Source organism: Leptonychotes weddellii, chromosome 3, assembly GCF_054177405.1.
Source record: "Leptonychotes weddellii isolate Sample4059 chromosome 3, ASM5417740v2, whole genome shotgun sequence".
NCBI classification, from domain to species: Eukaryota; Metazoa; Chordata; class Mammalia; order Carnivora; family Phocidae; genus Leptonychotes; species Leptonychotes weddellii.
In genome coordinates this window covers 60,298,340-60,308,001 of record NC_138371.1, presented here as the reverse complement: position 1 = coordinate 60,308,001, position 9,662 = coordinate 60,298,340, and the positions used below count along the sequence as shown (strand labels likewise).

The following is a 9,662-nucleotide window of genomic DNA, read 5'->3' as shown; positions in this document are numbered from 1 at the left end:
ATGTGGTATGTTCTAACTTAAAATTCTAGCCACTCCAAACTGCCTTCCTTGTAACTGATGTACATGTAACTGATTTTGGAATAGGTGAATCTTTTCCAACATCTCTGTGTCCATTCAATCCCAGTCATTAGAGAAAGAGGGATCTCTAAAATAGCTTTAGAAGTTAATCATCCAAAACAGAACTAAACAAGGTCACATAAAGTCCCAGAGGATGATGGATATCAACTTCCTTTTAAAGCTCCTTTCCAGAAGTAAAGGTATAAATTATCCAACACAAAAGAGAGGTCTTGTGGGTTTTTCTTTCCATAGTAGTTTTTTCTATATTATTTTTCTGAGGCATTTGTGTTTGGGGATTTTTACCAAACTTACCAAAACAACCTTTTCAAATTCACACTGATGTTCATGCAATGTGGCTCTACAACCCCTGAAATTCCATTTTTAATACTCTTTCCTCCACTCCCAAGAATTTGAAAGTTTGATATTCATGAATTCTCCCTCATCTCTGTGAGAAGCATTTAGAATAAAAATAGGTATAATTTTATAAGACCGTTTAGACTTTATATCATTTATCTCTTGACTAAAGTTGAACTTACTTTTATGAACTTGTGGGAAGTATAAAAAGTAAGGAGGAGTTAAAGGAAAACTTACAAGAAGGGAGAAAGCAGCAGCTGTTTTGAGAATGGGATTCTCTAGTTACCTAAGAAGGTTATTGTCAGTCAGTAGTTTTGGGGGGTAGGTTTGTTTAAGATTTATCCGTAGCCTTTCACCTCTTCTAAGTGACTGTCACCCTGTGGAGGGCACACACCTTGCTTTCACCCGCAGTGCTGAAGAGTACTGAGCAATGAATAATGCTTAGACTTCTTTATTGAATGATTGGATTAAATTTAGATAATTCTTTTCTTCTTTTTTATAATAATTATCTTCTTTGACAATAAACATTGTACATATTTAAGATGTACAATATGATGTTGTGATACATGATGCATTGTGAAATGATCAGCACAATCAAGCTAATTAATATTCCATCACCTCATGTAGTTAGTTTTCATTGTTGATAGTGGTAAGAACACTTGAGATCTACTGTCTTAGCAAATTTCAAGTAGGCAATACATTATTTTTATAATTTCAGACAGTTTTTAAAAGCCAGAGAGAATGAATTTACTGGCTGTCTTTATCCTTAGTGTATATTTAAATACAAGACCCTCAAGGATGCTATCGAATACCTTGCCTGTGTACCTTGGAGAGTTCTCCTTCACCAAGCCCTAGAATACTGCAGGAGCTGCCTAGAATTTTTTGACTTTTTCCCCTTAGCCACTCCTGAAAAACGTCATCAATCTAGACTCTATTTCTTTGAAATACCATCTCACCAGGGCAGCAATTTCCACATGCCTGTGTTGTTTTTTTTAAACTTTCAGCATGCTTTCAACCTCCCTGGTGTCTATGTCTCTCCAAAGGTTACAAGTTGACTCTCTCCTGGAAAAATCAATTGTAGGACTCTCTATGCAAGATATCTATTGATTTCTATAGATTGTGAGTTCACAAAGTACCTATAATGTTCATTTAAACACCATCAGGCCCTACAATTGTGGCTCAAGATGCTTTCCAGATGAAGGTGATGTTCTGGTAGCTTCGAGGAGCTTGAAAAATTATAGGTCAGGCACTTGTTATGAGCACCTGAGCGCCCTGGAAAGGTAAAAGTTTGAGTGGAGAGAGGTTTTATTTGGATAAAATAACTATTTGATAACTATTTGGACATCTGTTCACAAGTTTTCTGTTTCATCCCCATCATGAAAGTCTGTGGAGGAGGAGGCTCCAGGGTGCAGAGAGGAGAAGTCAGGCTGATAAAGAAAGTTGCTTCAAAGTTTCAGTAGCTCTCTTCCAGCACTGTTGCTAATGTACTTTGCTTAGTGAATTTTCAAGGGTTTTGAGGGAAATGTTTACCAATGTGACTCTGTAAGGAAATGGTATGCATAATCGAACAACTTGTGATTGAATGTGTGATCAGAATCATGATTTGAGATAAATAGTGGGGAGGAGGGTAGGAAAGAATGGATGGAAAATGTGACCTATGGATGGTTTCCTGTTATTGTGAGATATTCTTAGCTTAATCACCAATATAAACCTTACTGATTATTTCATAAAGTTGGGCAAATGGAGGAAGAAAACCCATTTTAATTTCTTTTGAGAAAATCCAACACTGTGTAACAGAATAAGACGAAAACACTGGTGAAGAGTCAACCTCATTTTGAATTCAAAGAATGTTAGGACTAGTAGGGCCTTTCAGAACATCTAGACTGTTTCTTATTTTTACAGATGTGGAGACCGAGGCCCCAGCGAGAGTAATTAGAGAAGAATCCAAATGTCAGCTATTGGCAGAGGACTTTGTTGTAGATCCTTAGAGTCTACCTTTCTACTAGACTGCAACTGCTGCCCTCTGATGGGGCTGTTGTATCACTGACCACTAAGTAGGACCCAAATCATCAAGAGAGAGATATTGGCTGTATCTTTCGTGCCAGCTCCTCTTAGAAATAGAATGAGTTTATCTTTTGGTGAAAGGGCAATTGGCATTTCATCTCTTGTCTTTTTTTTTTTTTTTTCAGTTGGTTTCTAGTGAAAGTGCTAGTATCTCTTGGATGTAATATAGTGCCAGTGATGAGTTTATGAATAAATTCAATGAGCTAAAGAAATAGTGGACAGAAAATTCAATTTGAGTGTGAATGAACACTTTCCCTTCCCCTTTCTGTAAGTAAGTGACAAGGCAGACTGTTGAGATTTCCCTTGTATGTCACTGACATTGATGGAAATATCTTACAGCAAACATGTTGTTTTACATTTCCGTGAAGGAAATTGGTTTGTCTTGGTGACATAATGCTACTTGTGATAATGTGAAAATGCTACAGTGAAAAGAAGATGAGATGAAGTATGCAGTGTGCATCTATAACAGCAGCTAACAAATAGGGGGTTATTTCATTTACTTTAAAAGTAAAACCTTTGTATATTCCACTTTTGCCAGAGGGGTGAATGGACATCCTGGACTCCCTAGGAAAAAAAAAAGATAATGATATCTTTCCATCCCTTGAACGGGTGGACCCTACATTACTTGTTCAATAATTCAAGACTTCAGAAACCCACTTACCTTGCATTTCGATTAGACTCACTTAGTCACAGCTTCTGGCTGAATGCAGTAATTATATTCCATTTTACTGCCTAGGTATAGAATTGGCTTTTATATTTGCTTGTTTGTTTTAAGCCCTGAAAAACTTAAATTTGGCTTTAAACTTAAAAGCACAATTGGTCTGAATTTCAAATACATTTTTATATATATCACTGTCATAGTGAATCTAGAAAAACAACACTTATTGCTTGTGGTTTTAACTCTCAGTTAGCAGCCATAAAAAACTGAATGTAAAGGTGTTCCTAAGTGAAGTTAATGGTATGATTTCTCACAGTATACAAGTGATAAAGCCCTAGTAGGATGGGATCCAAAATATATCATAGCAAATCTTCTGATTTCCCACATCTGTTATTTACTCAGGATGTCTATAGATGGAATTGATAGGGTAGCTGTATTTTTTTTTTTAAAGATTTTATTTATTTTTATTTGACACAGAGACAGAGATAATGAGAGAGAGAGCACAAGCAGGGGCAGCAGCAGGCAGAGGGAGAGGGAGAAGCAGACTCCCCACTGAGCAGGGAGCCTGATGCGGGGCTCAATCCCAGGACTCCGGGATCATGACCTGAGCCGAAGGCGGCCGCTTAACTGACTGAGTCACCCAGGCGCTCCGGGTAGCTGTATTTCATAAGAGCACAAGAATTAGAGTTGCTATTAAATATTAAAGACACCATCTTCACATTAGTGATCAGAATATTTTCATCTGACAATGTAATTTCTTTACAAATATTTCATAGAGTATTTGCATGTTTTATAAACCTCTTGATAAGAATCACATCCTTATTTTGGGGTCACCTAGGAATAGTCACAGGCAATAAATAGATGATTGCCCAACTGCAAAAGATGGTGACTTAAAAAATGGATCCAAATGAAATTGAGGTGATTAAAATTCTACTAACCATTTTCAAAACCCCATGATCTTTTCGCTTTGGTTTGAATACCAAAGGTTGACTGGCTTTATACTTGTTTATGATGGTGACGATGAAATCATAGTGCCTGAAGCAAATGTCCTTGTGTTTCTGAAAAGATTTTAAAATTCATCATGCAGATTAGGCACTCTGATGCCTTCTGACAGCTCGAGGGAAGTATATTTGTGTGCATGTGAATGCAGAAAAGAATTAAATCTGGTCTTGCTTAAAAAAAAAAAAAAAGAGCCAGTTGGTGCTATTTCTGAATTGGCTGCGATATTTAACCATTTCACTCTGGAGAGTACATGTTTGTACTCTGAAAATGTTCCTTTTTTTTTTGTCTAAGGAATTTGGGAGTAAACTGGGAATGTTTTAGGGCCACAGAATTGTTGTAGCATATGTCTTATATGTTCAGCTACAGTGATCTGGCATGAACTAGAATTGTTAAATATCTCAATTTTACTGAATTCATTTGACAGTGGGATTAAGGGTAAAAGTATCATTTTCACATGTAATGAAGAATGAACAATCATAATAAGTATAATTAAGACAAATATTTGATTTTCAATCAAAGGTCAGCTCATAAAAATTAGAAAGACACTTTTAAAAATGATATTTAATGTTCAAGTAGGAAAGTGTAGTGAATTAAAATTGTAATGGATGCTCAGTTTGTTGTATTTGGTTTTATTTTATCTCACAAATATAATAATAGAATAGTAATAAAGATTGATTTATGTAATTTAGAATTCTAGGACTTTGAATGAAATGTTATGAAACTTGATTTACATAATGAACTATTAAATCACTTTAAGATCCTTAATGGATAGCTGCCGTGGTCTTAATTAGCATGACCAAAAAAGCAAACTCTATTAAAACAATTTACAAAGCAACATGAAAGCTAGGGAAGATTGCTAGACAGAGTGCTAAAAGCACTAGATATTTCTGGCTGAAATGCAATAGTGAGTCCCATTAGTTGTGATATGGTAAAGACCTGAAATGCATGTAAAACTACATATTTTTATGCCATGATTGGATGATCATGGTAATGGATATATTGTAAGATGTAAAATGTACACATTTAGTATTAAATCATCTTAATAAAATTACTTTTAAATATTCACAATCGAAGAATATTTAGTATATTTCATCCTAAAATGGCTCTGATGCTTACAGCTTATACATTTTTTTTAAATGTATATACTTTAAATCTTAACAATGTCAGGTTTGTGGTACTTAATTCCATCCCTGAGAAACTTGGTTTGGAAGAAATAATGACTATTAATTTTAAACATGGTTATTTTTTCTAATATAGCCGTCCTATTTCACAATTTCTTCAAAGATGCTCTTCACTATTTTCTTGTTATGTCAGATCTGACTTTCTGCTGTTTGCTATTTCTATGACAACCGTCATTTTAGTGTGGAGAGAGTAGTACCTATTTTAAATATATATACGTTTTCAGATACACACACACACACACATTTCAAGAATATTTTACTTACCAAAATAATTGATCATTAGGTTGGCAATTATCATGGTCATTAATCAATACTAAAATTAAATGTTATGCTAAGATCATGGCTACATTAGGACATATATATCTTACATTTGTCCTAGATTTTTAAAAAAATATGCATAAAGCTAGAGAGGCTGCTAAAGAAAATCTAAGAATTAAACTTGACTTAAGTAATTTATGGGTACTAATAAAGAAACATACATAGTTAGAAATTCCCCTCAATTATGAGGTAAATAAAAGTTTTGATGAAAAATTTATAAATGAATGGAATCCAAAAAGGATAAATACAGCCTAAATAAATATTGTTATATTTCAAATAACTTTTTTTTAAGCATACATTAGCTTCGTAGCCAGAATATGGAAAATGGTTGAAATTTATCATTATAATTATTTTAAGCTCCTTGATAGTAAGAGCTGTAACCTATACTCACCCCACATTGCTTAATGGTAATAATCACAACAAGCTTTATTGAACATTTATAATTTGCCAGGCATTGTGCTAGATGCTTTAAACAAATTATTTCATTTCATTCTGATGTTAGGTCTTAAATAAATTTATTTCTGATTGCCATGTTCATGTCTTTTTGAAAAAGGAAATGTTTAATTGAGTAAATGATTTATTGTTTTAAACAGGACATGAGTTAACTGAAATAGGCTAATTGTAGAGAAATTAAGATTTTTGGATACAATTGGGGTGACCTTCAACAGGTGCAGACTCATAGGAAAAATGTTTTTATATCAAATTTTCATGAAATTTCCAATTTATGCACACAATATTGCCAGTATAAGTAAATCCCTCTCCAACCCCTCTACATAGCTTTACCAACCTTTAAGTTTATTCATTAAGTCAGAATATTCTAAGATTAGAACATTGAAGTATTTTGAATCAAGATGTTTAACATTTACTTATTACTTTTAAAAGCTGAATGTATAAAAATTTTAGCTTTAAGGATGATTTTTGCAATATTTTTTCTTATGGTGAAAAGTAGTATAGAACCTAAATACCACACAATTAGTTAAATAATCTATGGAAAACCCATACTGTCAATTACTATGTGGTCAATAAAAACAGTTGAACAAATGTATCTATTGACATAAAAATATATTCACATTAATAAAGAAGTTTGCAAAATTATATTACATTTTCATCCCATTTGTAAAATCATATATGTATGAGGTAGGTATAAAATAAGATCTAGAGGTAAAAAGAGAAACATATTTTCTGTAGAAATATAGAAAACCTTAAGAGACATTTTCTCTGGGTAATAAAATTGTGGATAATAAGTTTTGTTATTTATATATTTCTAAATTTTCACAATATCTATATATTTTCTCAAATTATTTTCTTATATTTTTCACCTAATAAGACTTGTGTTCATTAATTATAATAGCTTTCTGGATTTTTCACTAATATAATTACTGCTGTTATGACATGCTCATAGATAAATCTTAGAATAAATCCTTAAAAATGGAAATCATAGTTAAAAGGGTATCATTTTAATTGTCCTCCAGAAAGCTTTACCAAGTATATGCCTACTTTAAGTAATTGAGTGCCTATTGCCCCACATCTTGCCCGTATATACCCCTTGGCCAATTTGGTTGGTAAAAACTGATTCCACTGGTGTTTTAACTTGAATTTCTCAGAATACTACGAAGCCAACTACTTATATGTTTATTTATCTGCTTTTTTTCCTGTGTATATAAATGGTCTATTTTGGTTCTCTTCTTATTATGATGATGATTTCTCTTTCATTGCTTTATAATATTAAGGATTATTTGATTAACACATATGCAATAATGTCTTTCCTATTTTGCCATTTGTCTTTTAACTCTGTTTATGTTTGCCATAGAAATATGTTTATGTGGTCAAATATATCATGGATTTGGCTTTTAGGAAATGCTTAGGCAGAACTTCTCTGCTCCCAAGATTAATTGTGCAAAAATAATTTCTTCTAGAACTTTCATAACTTTCTGTTATATATTTAAATCTTTAGACCAGTTGAAAATTATGTTGGCATATTGTGTGAAATAGATAATTTTCCAGTTTTCCAAAAATCATATACTGAATAATATATTTTCTATTAATATGAAATTGTAGTCTTTTCTTGAACCAAATTCTTACATACAATAGGGCCAGTGTCTGTGGTCTTCTTTCTGTTTCATGATCTGGGTGGTCATTCCAAAACCAACAATAGTGTTATGTTATGACTCTATAGTAAGTTTTACTATCTCACATAAGAGTTCCCAATTTTCCTTAACCAGAACAGAAACACCACACACTACCATACTCTTTAAAGGCTTCTATAAGCTATTTCACATGATCATTATTTGAATTTTAAAAGAATACTATCAAGTTACCAAACAAACCATTGCTATGACATTGGAATTACATTAAATTTGTAGGTTAATTTGGTTCACAAGGAAGGTTAACATCTTTGCTATATTGCTTTTGCATTTTAGGAATGCCAGATATCCTTTCATCTTTAACTGTTATTTTGCCCACAGTAGAGTTTTGTGCTTTTCTTCTTGCCGTGCATTTTCCTTGCTGAGTCCCTAAGTTTTTTAAATATTTTTGTCCCTATTATGAATGAAACTTTTTTTATATATGTTGTAACAGATTATTTTTGGTACTAAAGAGACATTGCTTTTTTTTTTTTTTTAAGATTTTTATTTATTTATTTGACAGAGAGAGACATAGTGAGAGCAGGAACACAAGCAGGGGGAGTGGGAGAGGGAGAAGCAGGCTTCCCGCGGAGCAGGGAGCCCGATGTGCGACTCGATCCCAGGACCCTGGGATCATGACCCGAGCCGAAGGCAGACGCTTAACGACTGAGCCACCCAGGCGCCCTGCTTTTCTTTTTTTAATGGAAATCTTCCCAGGGTTGCATCTTTATTTGGCCATAGGATATTCTTTACCCTACTTGAAGGAGGTATCTTTCCATTAAGAGTTTTTAATTAATAATCACTATAAAGTTACATCAAAATCCTCATTAGTACATATCAAAACAATCCCATTTTTTATGACCTGTTAATATTATGAACTGAAAAATATTTTTCCAAATATAAAACTATTATTGCCTAGAGTCTATTACATCATAAGGTAATTTAATCTCATATGAGGAAGGGCGCCTGGGTGGCTCAGTCAGTTAAGTGTCTGTCTTTGGCTCAGGTCCTGATCCGAGGGTTCTGGGATCCAGTCCTACATTGGGCTCCCCCTCAGTGGGGAGTCTGCTTCTCCCTCTGGCCCTCTCCCTCGCTCGTGTGCACTCTCTCTCGCAAAAATAAAAATAAGTAAAATCTTTAATCTCACATGAGGATCAAATTTAGTCTGGCAATGTGTGTGCATTAAAGGGCCCTTAGAAATGTTCAAGGTTAATTTAAAATCCATTTTAAAATGTGTTTCATTAAGAAACAACAAAGCTGAAGGCAACACTCTTCCTGATTTCAAACTATATTATAAAACTATAGTAATTAAAGCAATATGGTACTGACATAAAAACAGATACATGGATCAATGAAACAGAATAGAGACCCCCAAAATAAACTCATGCATATATGGCCAACTAGTGATTCACAAGGGAGCCAAAATATGCATTGGAGAAAGGTTAGTCTCTTCAGTAAATGGTGTTTTAAAAACTGGATAGTCACATACAAAAGAACAAAAATGGATTCCTATTGTACACCATTCACAAAAATTTCATTTTAATTTTGAATGCCTTTGAATCATTATCTCATTTAATCCTCACAAGACAACCTATGAGATGAGTGAAGGTGGTGATCTTGGTGGGATTATTCCCATGTTACAGATGAGGAAACTGAGAAGAAAATAGCATAAACACGCCTAAATTCCCACAGTTGGTACATGCTGGTGCTAGAATTAAAACCAGCTCATTTGCCAGAGCCAGCATTGTTAACCACTACGCTCTGACATTCTTTCCTGCTTTGTCGAAGATTAGTTGACCATAGAGTTGAGGGTCCATTTCTGGGCTCTCTATTCTGTTCCATTGATCTATGTGTCTGTTTTTGTGCCAGTACCATGCTGTCTTGATGATGACAGCTTTGTAATAG

General features: G+C 33.8%; 1 protein-coding gene across 1 annotated transcript in view; it reads left to right on the top strand.

The window, feature by feature from the left end:
* Window positions 1-9,662, top strand: part of CSRNP3 (cysteine and serine rich nuclear protein 3) — a 191,891-nt gene that overhangs the window by 18,792 nt on the left and 163,437 nt on the right. The gene's annotated exons all lie outside the window — the stretch shown is intronic.